The 16019-nt window shown below is 49.0% G+C and overlaps 1 protein-coding gene across 1 annotated transcript in view; it reads left to right on the top strand.

Annotated features, from left to right (window-relative positions):
* Nucleotides 1-16019, top strand: part of sspo (SCO-spondin) — a 546162-nt gene that overhangs the window by 356752 nt on the left and 173391 nt on the right. The window lies entirely within an intron of this gene.

Below are 16019 nucleotides of genomic sequence, written 5' to 3'. Positions count from 1 at the left end.
GCTGACGGTACCCAGCTCTACCTTACCACCTGTCCCGACCCCTCCACGGTCTCTAAATTGACATCCAGCACTGGATGAGCAGAAATTTCCTCCAACTAAATATTGGGAAGACCAAAGCCATTGTCTTCGGTCCCTGCCACAAACTCCGTTCCTTAGCCACCGCTTGAATATTAAGGGAATCGAGGGATATGTGGATAGTGCAGGTGATGTGGAGTATTTTAAACCAACACTCGACACAGGTTTTAGATCGATAGTCAAGTTGTCTTTATTACACCGGTGGGGAGACGGTCTGCTCTGTCTTAGCCAGACTTCTCCCAATTGTTACAGCAAGCCCTACATTTTATACATTACGATAAGCACGGCGGCCTCATGCACAATTCATTCCCGCAACCTGATTGGATCCCGGCCCGCATGCACCTTCACGGATTGGGTGACATGTCCTAAGGTAAACATGTGTAAGCTGCCTCCTCAATCATTAGCCCAAACTGCTGAACACTGATTAAAAGATAACTTGGAAACATTGTGACCCAGATAATAAAACCCTAAGGGCAGCTGAAGTGCTAGACATCATGTCTCAACTGAGTTGTTTTTAGTCTCAAAGGTCGGTTATCTTGACCACACCTTATGGATGTGGTCTTTCATGTCAGCAACTGTCTCTCTTACACCATTCCGTGAGCTGCCAGCGATGTTATTTTAACTCTTTCCCCACTTCAGCAGGAAAGTGGAGATGAGGTAGAGGATCAGCCATGACCTTATTGAATGGCGGAGCAGGCTCGAGGGGCCGAATGGCCGACTCCAGCTCCTATTTCTTATGTTATGACTCCATCCCTCTCCCTAGCATCTGTCTGAGGCTGAACCACACTGTTCACAACCTTGGTGTCATATTTGACCCTGAAATGAGCTTCCGACCACATACCTGCAGCGTAACTAAGACCACCTACTTCCACCTCCGTAACATCGCCCGTCTCTGCCCCTGCCTCAGCTCATCCGCTGCTGAAAACTTCATCCAAGCCTTTGTTACCTCTGGACTTGACTATTCCAACACACTATCACGTTCTACCCTACGTAAACTTGAAGTCATCCAAAACTCGGCTGACCATGTCCTAACTCGCACAAAGTCCTGTTCATCCATCACCCCTGTGCTCGCTGACATCCTGGTTAAGCAACAACTTGATTTTTAAATTCTCATCCTTGTTTTCAGATTCCTCCATGGCCTTGCCCCCCTCCTCATCTCTGTAACCTCCTCCAGCCCCATAACCCGCAATCATTTGTGCTCCTCTAATTCTGGCCTCTTGAGAATCCCTGATTTTAATCGCTCCACCATTGGTGGCCGTGCCTTCAGCTGCCTGGGCCCCTAAGCTCTGGAATTCCCTCCCTAAACCTCTCTACCTCTCTTTTCTCCTATAAGATGCTCCTTAAAACCCACCCCTGTGACCGTCACCTGCCCTAATATCTCCATGTGTGGCTTGGTGTCAAATGTTGTTTTATATCGCTCCTGTGAAGCACCTTGGGATATTTTACTACATTAAAGGCGCTACATAAATACAAGTTAAGAACATAAGAATTAGGAGCAGGAGTCGGCCATTTGGCCCTTCGAGCCTGCTCCGCCATTCAATAAGATCATGGCTGATCATCGACCTCAACTCCACTTTCCTGCACTATCCCCATATCCCTTGATTCCCCTAGAGTCCAATCTCTCCTCATAGGACATCCCTCTCATCCCAGAGTTGAGAGCAGTGACTCGCCACTGACCGGGGTCAAACCCGCCACTGACCAGGGTCAAGCCTGCCACTGACCGGGGTCAAACCCGCCACTGACCGGGGTCAAACCCGCCACTGACCAGGGTCAAGCCCGCCACTGACCAGGGTCAAACCCGCCACTGACCGGGGTCAAACCCGCCACTGACCGGGGTCAAACCCGCCACTGACCGGGGTCAAACCCGCCACTGACCGGGGTCAAACCCGCCACTGACCGGGGTCAAACCCACCACTGACCGTGGTCAAACCCGCCACTGACCGTGGTCAAACCCGCCACTGACCAGGGTCAAGCCCGCCACTGACCGGGGTCAAGCCCGCCACTGACCGGGGTCAAGCCCGCCACTGACCGGGGTCAAGCCCGCCACTGACCGGGGTCAAGCCCGCCACTGACCGGGGTCAAACCCGCCACTGACCGGGGTCAAACCCGCCACTGACCGGGGTCAAACCCGCCACTGACCGGGGTCAAACCCGCCACTGACCGGGGTTTACATTGTGTTTGTGTCACACTGTGATTGTGTCACTCTGCATGTTACTGTTTTCTAGCATTGTGTCTGGAGTTGTGAGCCGGGCTGTTACTGTACGAGTGGGAAGGTGTTAAACGAGAACAGGACCTCGTGTGTTGAGCGACAGGACTGTACATGTCTCGATCTGATAACAAGGAAACGATACTTGCCGGGTACGGTCATACCGCAAGGTGACGGCTGCAATAACTGGTGAGTGTCGCTCTCAAACATTGCCACGGTTTTTCTTATTGAAAAGCTGGCGAGCCAGCTGGGTGGGTGGTCCTGAGAGCTGCGAGGCTCAAAGGGAACGTTGCTCAGTGGGTCAGGCAGCATCTGTGGAGAGAGAAACAGACTTAATGTTTCAGGTCGATGGCCTTTCATCCGAACTGGAAGATGTCTTTGTCTTTAACAAATCCACGCTGGCTTTCATTTATGAATGAGGATTGGAAGATTGTGGCCAGAGCCTCCTCTTTATCTATTTTTTTCCTGTCCAATATCGCTACTGCCTCCTCCTTTACTGTGACATTGGCAGCATCCTCTTCTCCAGTGAGGACAGATGTAAAGTACTCATTTATTACCTCAGCCATGCCCTCTGCCTCCATAAGAAATATAGAATGTTACAGCACAGAAGGAGGCCATTCGGCCCATCGTGCCTGTGCCGGCTCTTTGGTAGAGATAGCCAATTAATCCCACTCCCTGCTCTTTCCCCATAGAGAAGATCTCCTGTTTAGTCCTTAATCGGCACCACCCTTCCTTTGACTAACCGTTTACTATTTATATGTTTATAAAAGACTTTAGTATTCCCTTTTATGTTAGCCACTAATCTATTCTCATTGTCTCAAGAATGAGGGGAGGCAATATAAACTAAAGGGTACAATTCTCAAGGGAGTGCATGAACCGAGACACCTGGGGGTATGTGTGCACAAATCGTTGAAGGTGGCAGGGCAGGTTGAGAAAGTGGTTAAAAAAGCACACGGGATCCTGGGCTTCAGAAATAGAGGCATAGAGTCCAAAACATAGAAACATAGAAGATAGGAGCAGGAGTAGGCCATTCGGCCCCTCGAGCCTGCTCCGCCATTCAATGAGATCATGGCTGATCATTCAAATTCAGTACCCTGTCCCTGCCTTCTCCCCATATCCCTTGATCCCTTTAGCCTTAAGAAATATATCTAACTCCTTCTTGAATATATTTAATGAATTGGCCTCCACTGCCTTCTGTGGTAGAGAATTCACAGGTTCACCACTCTCTGGGTGAAGAAATTCCTCCTCATCTCTGTCCTAAATGGCTTACCCCTTATCCTTAGACTGTGACCCCTGGTTCTGGACTCCCCGGCCATCAGAAACATCCTTCCTGTATCTAGTCTGTCTAGCCCTGTTAGAATTTTATAACTTTCAGTGAGATCCCCTCTCATTCTTCTAAACTCCAGCGAATACAAGCCCAATCGACCCAATCTCTCTTCATACGTCATTCCTGCCATCCCAGGTATCAGTCTGGTGAATCTTCGCTGCACTCTCTCCATGGCAAGAACATCCTTCCTCAGATAAGGTGACCAAAACTGCACACAATACTCAAGGTGTGGTCTCACCAAGGCCCTGTACAACTGCAGCAAGACATCCTTGTTCCTGTACTCGAATCCTCTCGCTACGAAGGCCAACATACCATTTGCATGGAAGTTATGATGAACCTTTATAAAACGTTAGTTGGGCCTCAACTGGAGTATTGTGATCAATTCTGGGCACCGCACTTTAGGAAGGATGTGAAGGCCTTAGAGAGGGTGTAGAAAAGATTTACAAAAATGATTCCAGGGATGAGGGACTTCAGTTACGTGGATAGACTGGAGAAGCTGGGGTTGTTCTCCTTGGAGCAGAGAAGGTTGAGAGGAGATTTGATCGAGGTGTTCAAAATCATGAGGGGTCTGGACAGAGTAGATAGAGAGAAACTGTTCCCATTGGTGGAAGGGTCGAGAACCAGAGGACACAGATTTAAGTTGATTGGCAGAAGAACCAAAGGCGACATGAGGAAAAACTTTTTTACACAGCGAGTGGTTAGAATCTGGAATGCACTGCCTGAAAGGGTGGTGGAGGGAGATTCAATCACGGCTTTCAAAAGGGAGTTGGATAAGTACCTGAGGGGAAATAATTTGCAGGGCTACGGGGAAAGGGCGGGGGAGTGGGACTAGCTGAAGAGCTCTTGCAGAGAGCCGGCATGGGCTCGACAGGCCGAATGGCCTCCTTCTGTGCTGTAACCATTCTCTGATTCTCTCAGTCCCTCTTATTCCCTTTTTCAGTCCTCTGTACTTTCTGTATTCTGCTGGATTCTCTAGTGAATTATGAGCATGACATTTATTATTAATCTAATCATATTTCTTCTTTTATCTTCTCCCTGCTGTTGGGTGGTTTATAATAGATCCCAGTACAGTGAACCTTCCGTTCTTCCATCGCTGCTTCCTGTTGCTGTCATGGTAACCAGGACAGTCCAGCTCCAGTCCTGAGTCTGTGGGCTGGATTTTACCAGCCCTGAGGAGGCGACACTGCTGGGAAAGTAAAAAAAAAATGGGAGTGGGTCCTGTACCCGCTCCCAACCCGCCGCCAACCAATCTTCCCTGGAGTCGGGTCCCCAATTTGCGCAGGGACCCGACTCCTAGCGGCGGGAAAAGGATTATAGCCATTTAACTGCCTGTTAATTACCTGTTAATAGACAGTTAAGAGGCTTTTTCCCATTTTGAGACTTCTGCGGGCTTCCCGACATCGGGGAACCCCGCCAGGGTAAGTGAGGCGTGCTGTGGGTCTGTTGTAATGTTTGTGTATAGATGACAGCCGCAGAGTGGTGTGAACGATGCAATGGGACACTAGTGAGTATCAGAGGTAAGGAAATGTTGGGAAAGTCATTTTTAATGTGTTTAGATTTTTCTGTAGGTGACAAGCTTTGAAGTGTTTGTGTGGCCTCACCCCGGGAGAAGTGACAGATGGCTTCTGTACCCTCGCCTGCAGCTGCCATCTGTTTAATCCTAAGGAGAGAGTCACTGGAGAGCCTGTGTGCAAGGGCTCACCTTTGTACAGTGATTGTCAGTGTTTGACAGCACCTCAATGCTGTCAAACACTGACAGATCATCTGTCAAAAGTAAAAGGTTCGTGTCACTTCAAGAAAACCAGCAGATGAAGCATCATCAACTGATGCTATCTGACACCGGCTTTCCCATAATTGGCCAGCAGGCCCACAGGGCAGGGCTTAACAAGGCCAATCAGGGGAAAATAGCGTCTGTGCGTTGGACGTCTCTGGGGGCGGGACTAGAACCCGGAAGGCAGCAGTCCCGCCCCCAACTCATCTCGGCAGGTAAAATCCAGCCCTGTCTCTCTCCCGGCTGTATTTCCCCGAGAGTAACTCGTGTCCCCAGTTTTATTCACAGTATTTAAGAATTTCCATACATACAAACGAACCCCCTCTCTCTCAGTCTTACTTGCTTTCATCCCTCTTCCTTTCCCTCCTCCTTCTGATCTCTTTTTTCCTCTATTTCCTTTCCTAAACCCCTTGTCCCTTATTTTCTGCTCCTTTATTCACTGCCATGTTACGTTAAACCCTCCCCCAGCACCAGTCACACTCTCAGTGAGGACGTTAGTTCCAGTCTTCAGGTGAAGCCAGTCTAAGCTGTACACCCAGCCCTGCCCCAGAACTGGTGCCAGTGCCCCAAGAATCTGACTCCTCTCCTGCACCATCTCACTCACCACATCTCCTGCTGGACTGATCTCTGGTCCTCGAGGGACATCTGCTGCTGTTTCGGTCTGTACTCTCTCCACCTGAAATATTGAAGCTTGCCAGTAGCTATAGGAATTATGTGTGCGAATTCTCCATGCTCTTTTTTACATTTTTGCTCGATTCTGAGACTCAATCTTGAGTTTTGAAAGTTTGTATTGCAGTGAAATCTGTAATAAGAGCCCACCATAGCACTCAATCACTGAGAGGAAAAGCTGGTTTAAAGTTTCAGGATGAATGTTTGGTTGGAACTCAATTCTGAAATTCTCCCTCTCTTGTTTTCAGTTCCTGTCTGAAGGGAGAATTAACGTGCAGCAATCAGCCCTGCACTGGTGAGTATGGCCAGTCCTTTGCTGACCTCTGGCATCTCGCTGACCTCTGGCATCGTGCTGACCTCTGGTATCTTGCTGGCCTTTGCAATCTTGCTGGCCTCTGGCCTCTGGCATCTCGCTGACCTCTGGCATCTCGCTGACCTCTGACATCTCGCTGGCCTCTGGTATCTCACTGGCATCTGGCCTTTGGCCTCTCGCTGACCTCTGGCCTCTCGCTACCCTCTGGCATCTCGCTGACCTCTGGCATCTCGCTGACCTCTGGTATCTCGCTGGCATCTGGCCTTTGGCCTCTCGCTGACCTCTGGCCTCTCGCTGACCTCTGGCATCTCACTGGCCTCTGGCATCTCGCTGACCTCTGGCATCTCGCTGGCCTCTCTGAGGTGTGGGAGTAAAAAGCTGGGGAGTGGGGCTAATGGGAGAGCTCTTTCAAAGAGTCGGCAGAGGCACGATGGGCCAAATGGCCTCCTCCTATGTTGTAAGATTCTATGATCTTGCTGACCTCCATCCCCTCACTCACTGACCGTCCCCTCACTCACTGACCTCCATCCCCTCACTCACTGACCGTCCCCTCACTCACTGACCTCCATCCCCTCACTCACTGACCATCCCCTCACTCACTGACCGTCCCCTCACTCGCTGACCATCCCCTCACTCACTGACCATCCCCTCACTCACTGACCGTCCCCTCACTCACTGACCTCCATCCCCTCACTCACTGACCTCCATCCCCTCACTCACTGACCTCCATCCCCTCACTCACTGACCATCCCCTCACTCACTGACCGTCCCCTCACTCGCTGACCATCCCCTCACTCACTGACCATCCACTCACTGACCATCCCCTCACTCACTGACCGTCCCCTCACTCACTGACCGTCCCCTCACTCACTGACCGTCCCCTCACTCACTGACCGTCCCCTCACTCACTGACCGTCCCCTCACTCACTCACCGTCCCCTCACTCGCTCACCGTCCCCTCACTCGCTGACCGTCCCCTCACTCACTGACCGTCCCCTCACTCACATGGTGTACTGGTCGAACCCTCTGTTCTCACTCATTCTCTAATTCTCACACTTTCTGCTCACAGGTTTCCTCAAATGTTCCTCTGATGACTCACACTCGCTCCTTAACACATGTATCTCTGATCACACTTCATCCCCAGAGCACTCGGTCTACGCTCACACTCGCTACTCACACTCTTGTGCTCACACTTACTCTATGCTCTCTGCTCACACCCACTCCCTGCTGACACTCGCTGCTCACACCCACTCCCTGCTGACACTCGCTGCTCACACTTGCTCTCTGCTCACACTCACTCTAGTGCTCACACGCACTCTCTGCTGGCACTCGCTGCTCACACTTACTCTTGCTCACACAATGTCTCTTGTGCTCACATTCATTCTCACACTCACACTCTGCTCACACTCGCTCTCTGCTCACACCCACTCCCTGCTGACACTCGCTGCTCACACTTGCTCTCTGCTCACACTTGCTCTCTGCTCACACTCACTCTTGTGCTCACACCCACTCCCTGCTGACACTCGCTGCTCACACTTGCTCTCTGCTCACACTTGCCCTCTGCTCACACTCACTCTTGTGCTCACACGCACTCTCTGCTGACACTCGCTGTTCACACTTGCTCTTGCTCACACAATGGCCTAGAAATTCAGTTGTTTGCGCCAGCCGCTAGCGCCTTAGGAGGAGGAGATGTGGGGTGCTAAGCGGCTAGCGGCCGGGCGCAGCGCGATCTGCGCCTCTCTCCAACTTCAGTTAAGATTTAGCGGCGGCGCCAAGCCTTTGCGCGCGCTCAGCTGCACGCGCAGATCCTGACGTCATTTTATGGTGCAACGCCCTTTGTGCGCCCCAAACCGGAAATTCAGTGGCGCCGGCCTATTGTGCACCTGGCGCCCCTAGCGACTGGTAGAGGGGAACGGTTCCCAGTCGCTGCGGGGCGCTAATTAAAGGGCACTCCTCCTGCAGTAGAAATGGCAGCCATTTTGCAACACTCCTTCTTTGTGAGAGACGGATCTTTGGAGAGAGACAAAGGTAGAGAGCTTTCTGGTTTGGCTCAACACTCGCACAGGTACTTGTGGCTTCAGGCCACAGCTTTGCACTTGTCTTTAACTTCAGAGCCATAACATTGATTGGAAACATATAATGGGGGCTGCAATGGGTGGAAACGTTGGCCTTCTCCATTGTCCTGGGCGTTGTAGAGATCAAGCAGCAGTGGTCAGGCCTTGCTTCAGGGCTGCAGTGTGCAGGGCGTGGCAGGCAAACAAATCCACCCTCCCCCTTTAAGAGCTGACCGGCGCCAGAGTGTCTGCCTTCAATCAGCAACTCGCCGCACCTGCGCTGCGCCTGCCCTCGGGGGTATCGCCCCGGGCCGCCGGCTTAGCGCCTAATGATAGTCGTACATCGCCTGCTTTAGCGCAGCAGCAACCTCTTGGGGCGATGCCACTGAATATCGGCGAAGGTGGCGCTAAGTTGCGCCGAGCGCAAACTTTAGCGGCCGCCCGGCTGTAGCGCCCCAAACGTGGCTATACTGAATTTCTAGGCCAATGTCTCTTGTGCTCACATTCATTCCCACACTCACACTCTGCTCACACTCATTCTCTGCTCACAATTGCTCTCTGACGCTGCGCTCTCCTCTCTCTGACAGTGGACGGAGGCTGGTGCCCATGGTCTCCCTGGACCCCCTGTTCCAAAACCTGTGGTGCAGAGAGGACTTCACGTTATCGCTCCTGTGCCTGTCCTCAGCCCCAGAACAACGGAACAGCGTGCGAGGGAGCGGAGCAGCTGTATGGAGACATTGGCCTACAGATCAGCAGGGAGCGCTGCCCCTCCGTGTCTTTCTGTCCAGGTAACCCATTGTCCAAGGTCCATCCCAACTGAGCAAAGGGAGGGTCCAGAAGACTGGGCAAGAGCTAGGGTGGATCGGTAGGGGGCGGGGGCTGGGTGCAGATCGTGTGGGAGATTGATGTGGGGGGCTGGCGATCATTGTGACTGTGGAAATGTAGAAGGAAAAGTGGGAATGTGGACGGAGAGGGAGAGGGACTTGGAGGGAGAGGGACTTGGAGGGAGAGGGACGGAGAGGGGGGAGAGGGATGGAGAGGGGAGAGGGAGAGGGAGGGTGAGAGATGGTGAGAGACGGAGGGAGAGGGAGAGAGCGGGCGAGACAGAGAGACAGACAGTCAGAGAGAGCGACATCAATATATCACCGTGCTGGTTGCAAGCAGAATGACCTGACTGATTGTCCGGATTTGATTTCTCCCCGTGCAGTAGCTGGAGACTGGAGCCCGTGGACAGCCTGGTCGACATGCGATGGCTGTGTTGGTGTGTCAGTGCGAGCCCGGAGGTGTGGCAGCCCTCCGCCACGATTTGGAGGGGAGCAGTGTAAAGGCGAAGCGGAGCAGAGCCGAGTATGTCACGACAACTCCAGTGTGTGTGCAGGTTTGTATGAGAAGGTCAGAGTGCAGGTCTGACACTGGGTCAGTGCGCTGGGAGCACAGAGGGATGGCAGGACGTTTCTAGAGGGAACGGGGCCAGCCCAGCGAGTATCAAACCCCTGCAAAGAATAAGAATAAAACCGGACAACCCACTCAGCGTCGAATCAGGACTCAACAAAGGCCCCTGTCCAAACCAGACCAGACCAGTAGTATGCACTCAGGAAGGAGTGGCCCTGGGAATTCTCAACATTGACTTCAGACCCCATGAAGTCTCATGGCTTCAGGTCAAGCATGGGCAAGGAAACCTCCTGCTGATTACCACCTACCGCCCTCCCTCAGCTGATGAATCAGTATCCTCCATGTTGAACACCACTTGGAAGAGGCACTGAGAGTAGCAAGGGCACAGAATGTACTCTGGGTGGGGGACTTCAATGTTCATCACTAAGAAGTGGCTCGGTAGCACCACTACTGACCGAGCTGGCTGAGTCCTGAAGGACATCGCTGCCAGTCTGGGCCCGCGACAGGTGGTGAGAGAACCAACACAAGAAAAGAATGTACTTGATCCTCTGCAATCTACCTGTCACAGTTAGGAACACAGGAACAGGAGGAGTCCATTCAGCTCCTCGAGCCTGTTGCCCCATTCAATAAGAAAAAGGCGGATCTGTATCTTAACTCCATCCACCCACCTGGGCTCCAGATCCTTTTATACCCTTGTCTAGCAAAAATCTATCGCTCTCGGATTTAAAATGATTAATCGAGCCCCAGCATTGACTGCTTTCTGTGGGAGAGAGTTCCACACTTCCACCACCCTTTGTGTGAAGAAGTGTTTCCCAATGTCTCTCCTGAACGGCCTGGCTCTGATTTTAAGGTTATGTCCCCTTGTCCTCGACTCCCCCACCAGCGGAAAAAGTTTCTCTCTATCCCATCCATTCCTTTCAAAATCCAAAAAACTTCAATCAAATCACCCCTTAACCATCTATATTCCAGGGAATACGAGCCTAGTTTATGTAATCTAGTGGGAGGGGAAACAAGAAATAGCAGAAAGGAGCAGCAATGAGATCAGCGGCCAGAGAGATGAACTGCAGTAAAATTAGAAATATTCCAAAAATTGCAGGGACTAGATTGAGGAAAATAGCGAAAGTGATGAAGGAGGCATTGAATTGTGTGCACGTTAATGCCCGCAGTGTAACTAATGAGGTGGGTGAGCTGCAGCCACAGGTTGCTACGTGGGATTCAGACCTGGTTGCAGTAGCAGAGACATGGCCAGGAATGGGTTCTTAATATTCCTGGTTACCAAGTATTCAGGAATGAGAGAAGGAAACAGAGGAGGGGCGTGGCAGTATTGATGATGTTACAGTTCTAAATAAAAAGGATTTACTAGATAGTTCTAGGACTGAATCTGTTTTGCTTGAGTTGAGGAACAGCGGGGTAGCTGTCACATTATTGGGAGCATTTTTACAGAGCTCCAAGCTGTGAGGAGGAGATAGATGAGCAAATTTGTTGGCAAATTTCAAAGGCATGTAACAAAAATAGAGTAGTAATATTAGGAGAGGTTAATTACCCTAATATAGACTGGAAAAAACAGTGCTAAGGAGAGGGAAGGAGAGGAATTTCTGATAAGTGCACAGGAGAACTTCCTCAATCAATACGTCTCCAGTCCAATGAGGAAGGAAGCAGTGTTGGATCTGGCTCTGGGGAATGAAGTAGGGCAAGTGGAGGGTGTTACAGCCGGAGATCATCCAGCTAACAGTGACCACAACATCATAAGGTTTAAAGTAATTATGGAAAGAGACCAGAAAATATCGAAGGTAAAAATGCTGAACTGGAAAGAGCTAATTTCAGGGATTTAAGAAGGGACCTGGCACAGGTAGACTGGAAAAGGCCATTGCAGAGTAAAGCAGTAACAGAGCAATGGTGGACATTCAGGGAAGAGATAGCTCGTGTACAAACTAGGCAGATTCCTTTGAAGAGAAAAGATAGAGCATCCAAAGCTAATGCGCCCTGGATGACAAAGGAAATTACATAGAATATACAGCACAAAAATAGTCTATGCCGGTGTTTGTGCTCCACTCGAGCCTCCTCCCGTCTTTCCTCATCTAAATCTATCAGCATAACTCTCTATTCCCTTCTCCCTTGTGCTTGTCCAGCCTCCCCTTAAATGCATCTATACTATTCACCTCAACCACTCCCTGTGGTAGCGAGTGACGTTTCCGCTAAGCTGAGCAGTCTGGAGGTCTCGCGAGGCCACTCACCAGTTTTTTATTGGAGATAATTGCGCATGCGAGAAAAATTGAAGGGCCGCACAGCCAGAAAAAATTACATGGAACATTGATAGTGAGTTCCACATTCTCACCACTCTCTGGGTAAAGAAGTTTCTCCTGAATTCCCTATTGGATTTCTTGGTGACTATCTTATATTGATGGCCTCTAGTTATGCTCTTCCCCACAAGTGGAAACATTCTCTCTGTATCCACTCTATCAAAACCTTTCATAATTTTAAAAACCTCTATTAGGTCGCCCCTCAGTCTTTTTACAAGAGAAAAGAGACCCAGCCTGTTCATCCTTTCCTGATATGTATACCCTCGCATTTCTGGTATCATCTTTGTAAATCTTCTCTGCACCCTCTCCAGTGCCTCTATATCCTTTTTATAATATGGCGACCAGAACTGTACGCAGTACTCCAAGTGTGGTCTAACCAGGGTTCGATACAGGTTTAGTATAACTTCCCTACTTTTCAATTTATGGCCTTATTAACCTGCATCGCTACTTTTAGTGATTTGTGTATTTGTACTCCGAGATCCCTTTGTTCCTCGACCCCACCCAGACTCGCACCCTCCAAGTGATAAGTGACCTCCCTAGTCTTCCTACCAAAATGTAATACCTCACATTTATCTGTGTTGAATTTCATTTGCCAATTATATGCCCATTCTGCGAGTTTATTAATGTCCTCCTGTAATTTGTTGCAGTCCTCCTCAGTATTGACTATCCCGCCCGAATTTGGTGTTGTCTGCAAATTTAGAAATTGTGTTTTTGATTCCAAAGTCTAAATTGTTAATATAAATTGTGAACAACAGTGGTCCCAGCACTGACCCTTGTGGAACACCACTAACCACCTTCTGCCACTGTGAATAGCTACCCTTTACCCCTACTCTCTGCTTTCTGTCCTGAAGCCAGCCAGCAATCCATTCTGCTACTTGTCCCCTGACTCCGCATTCTCTGACCTTGTTCATCAGTCTATTATGTGGCACCTTATCGAAGGCCTTTTGGAAATCTAGATATATTACATTTACTGCATTATCCTTGTCTACTCTCTCTGTTACTTCTTCAAAGAATTCAATAAGGTTGGTCAAGCAAGACTTTCCCTTTTGAAATCCATGCTGACTATTCACTATTATATTTTTGGTTTCTAGATGTTCTTCTATTTTCTCCTTTAGTACAGAGTCCATTATTTTTCCTACCACCGATGTTAAGCTGACTGGTCTATAATTGCCTGGACATGTTTTATCTCCCTTAAATATCGGTATTATGTTAGCTATCCACCAGTCTTCTGGCACACCTTGTTCTAACGAATTATTAAATATGTGTAGTAATGCCTCTGCTATCTCTTCCCTAGATTCTTTTAAAATGTGCAGATATAATCCGTCTGGACCAGGGGTTTTATCCTCTTTGAGTTTGATTAGTTTATATATTTTTTTATTCGTTCATGGGAGGTGGGCGTCGCTGGCAAGGCCAGCATTTATTGCCCATCCCTAATTGCCCTCGAGAAGGTGGTGGTGAGCCGCCTTCTTGAACCGCTGCAGTCCGTGTGGTGAAGGTGCTCCCACAGTGCTGTTAGGGAGGGAGTCCCAGGATTTAGACCCAGTGACGATGAAGGATCGGCGATATATTTCCAAGTCAGGATGGTGTGTGACTTGGAGGGGAACTTGGAGGTGGTGGTGTTCCCGTGCGCCTGCTGCCCTTGTCCTTCCAGGTGGTAGAGGTCATGGGTTTGGGAGGTGCTGCCGAAGAAGCCTTCTTCCTGGACTCTGTTGAACATGGTTTTAAATGTTTCCCATTGCTGTTCTATGTCATTGTTTGCCAATATTATTGTCCATTTTATTTTCCCAAGTTCTATTCTCAGCCCCTCAAAATCAGCTTTTCTCCAATCAATTACTCTGGTCTTCATCATACTTATGTCCTTCTCAATTATTATCTTAATGTGTATTATATTATGGTCACTATTGCCTAGCTGTTCCCCTACTTTTAGTTCCTCTACTTTTACTTCTTCATGGTGTCAGCTGTTGTTCAATGGGGTAGCACTCTTGCCTCTGAGTCAAAAGGTTGTGGGTTCAAGTCCCACTCCAGGGACTTGAGCACAAAAATCTCCAATGCAGTACTGAGGGAGGGGCAGTACTAATCTTCTTCATGTTTTTTAGCGGAATTTTTTTTTGACTATGTTGAACACTGTTTTAAAAGTTTCCCATTGCTGTTCTACATCATTGTTTGCCAATATTGCTGTCCATTTTATTTTCCCAAATTCAATTCTCAAATAAAAGTTAAAATTAAACAGGAAAAGGAGGCATATGACAAATGCTGGGAGCAAGATTCAGTTAATAACCAGGAACGTAAGAACATAAGAAATAGGAGCAGGAGTAGGCCATTTGGCCCTTCGAGCCTACTCCGCCATTCAATAAGATCATAGCACTTTCCTGCACTATCCCCATATCCCTTGATTCCCTTAACATTCAAAAATCTATTGCTCTCTGTCTTGAATATACTCAACGACTGAGCCTCCACAGCCCTCTGGGGTAGAGAATTCCAAAGATTCACCACCCTCTGAGTGAAGAAATTTCTCCTCATCTCAGTCCTAAATGGCCGACCCCTTATTCTGAGACTGTGACCCCTGGTTCTAGACTCCCCAGCCAGGGGAAACATCCTCCCTGCATCTATCCTGTCAAGCCCTGTAAGAATTTTGTATGTTTCAATGAGATCACCTCTCATTCTTCTAAACTCTAGAGAATATAGGCCTAGTCTACTCAATCTCTCCTCATAGGACAATCCCCCCATCCCAGGAACCAGTCTGGTGAACCTTTGTTGCACTCCCTCTATGGCAAGTATATCCTTCCTTAGGTAAGGAGACCTAAACTGTCCACAATACTCCAGGTGTGGTCTCACCAGGGCCCTATATAATTGCAGTAAGACGTCTTTACTCTTATACTCAAATCCTCTTGTAATAAAGGCCAACATACCATTTGCTTTCCTAATCGCTTGCTGTACCTGCATGTTAACTTTCAGTGATTCGTGTACAAGGACACCCAGGTCCCTCTGAACACTAACATTTCCCAATCTCTCACCATTTAAAAAATACTCTGCTTTTCTATTTTTCCTACCAAAGTGGATAACTTCACAATTCTCCACATTATATTCCATTTGCCATGTTCTTGCCCACTCACTGAGCCTGTCTATATCCCCTTGAAGCCTCTTTGCATCCTCCTCACAACTTACATTCCCACCCAGCTTTGTATCATCAGCAAACTTGGATAGATTACATTTGGTCCCCTCATCCAAATCATTGATATAGATTGTGAATAGCTGAGGCCCAAGCACTGATCCTTGCGGTACCCCACTAGTTACAGCCTGCCAACCCGAAAATGACCTGTTTATTCCTACTCTCTGTTTTCTGTCCATTAACCAATCCTCAATCCATGCTAGTAAATTACCCCCAATCCCATGAGCCCTAATTATTTTTTAATAACCTCTTGTGTGGCACCTTATCGAAGATTATGGAAAGTACAGGACGGAATTGAAAAAGTTAATACTGAAGGCAACGAGATAGGATTAGCAGGCAACATTAAACTGATCCCTAAAACTTTTTATAAACATACACAGTGTAAGCGGTTTGTTGGGGAAGAAGTTGGATCTGTTAAGGACCCAAAGGGAAAGCTGATTCCATTAGACTTTTTGATTATTTTTTGTACCTGACTGTTACATTTTAGTGATCTGTGTACATGGACCCCTAAATCTCTCTGGACCTCCGCTGTTCCTAGCCTTTCCCCATCTGTCAATGACAGTATTGGTTGGAGTGACCACTGCACAGTCCTTGAGGAGACCAAGTGCTGTTGGTCAGAGCCAGTGACCGGTCACTCTTGTTCACAGATTGTGCCGGGGGCTGTGGGGAGTGTGAAGTGGGAGTCAGGGTGGGGGAGTGTGGGGGTCAGTCTGAACCATCCGTGTGACCGGTCACTCTTGTTCA

Source organism: Somniosus microcephalus, chromosome 7, assembly GCF_052327205.1.
Source record: "Somniosus microcephalus isolate GS21.2 chromosome 7, FLI_Smic_1.0, whole genome shotgun sequence".
NCBI lineage: Eukaryota > Metazoa > Chordata > Chondrichthyes > Squaliformes > Somniosidae > Somniosus > Somniosus microcephalus.
Note: the sequence above shows the minus strand (reverse complement) of the source record. Positions and strands in the feature narration are given on the sequence as shown.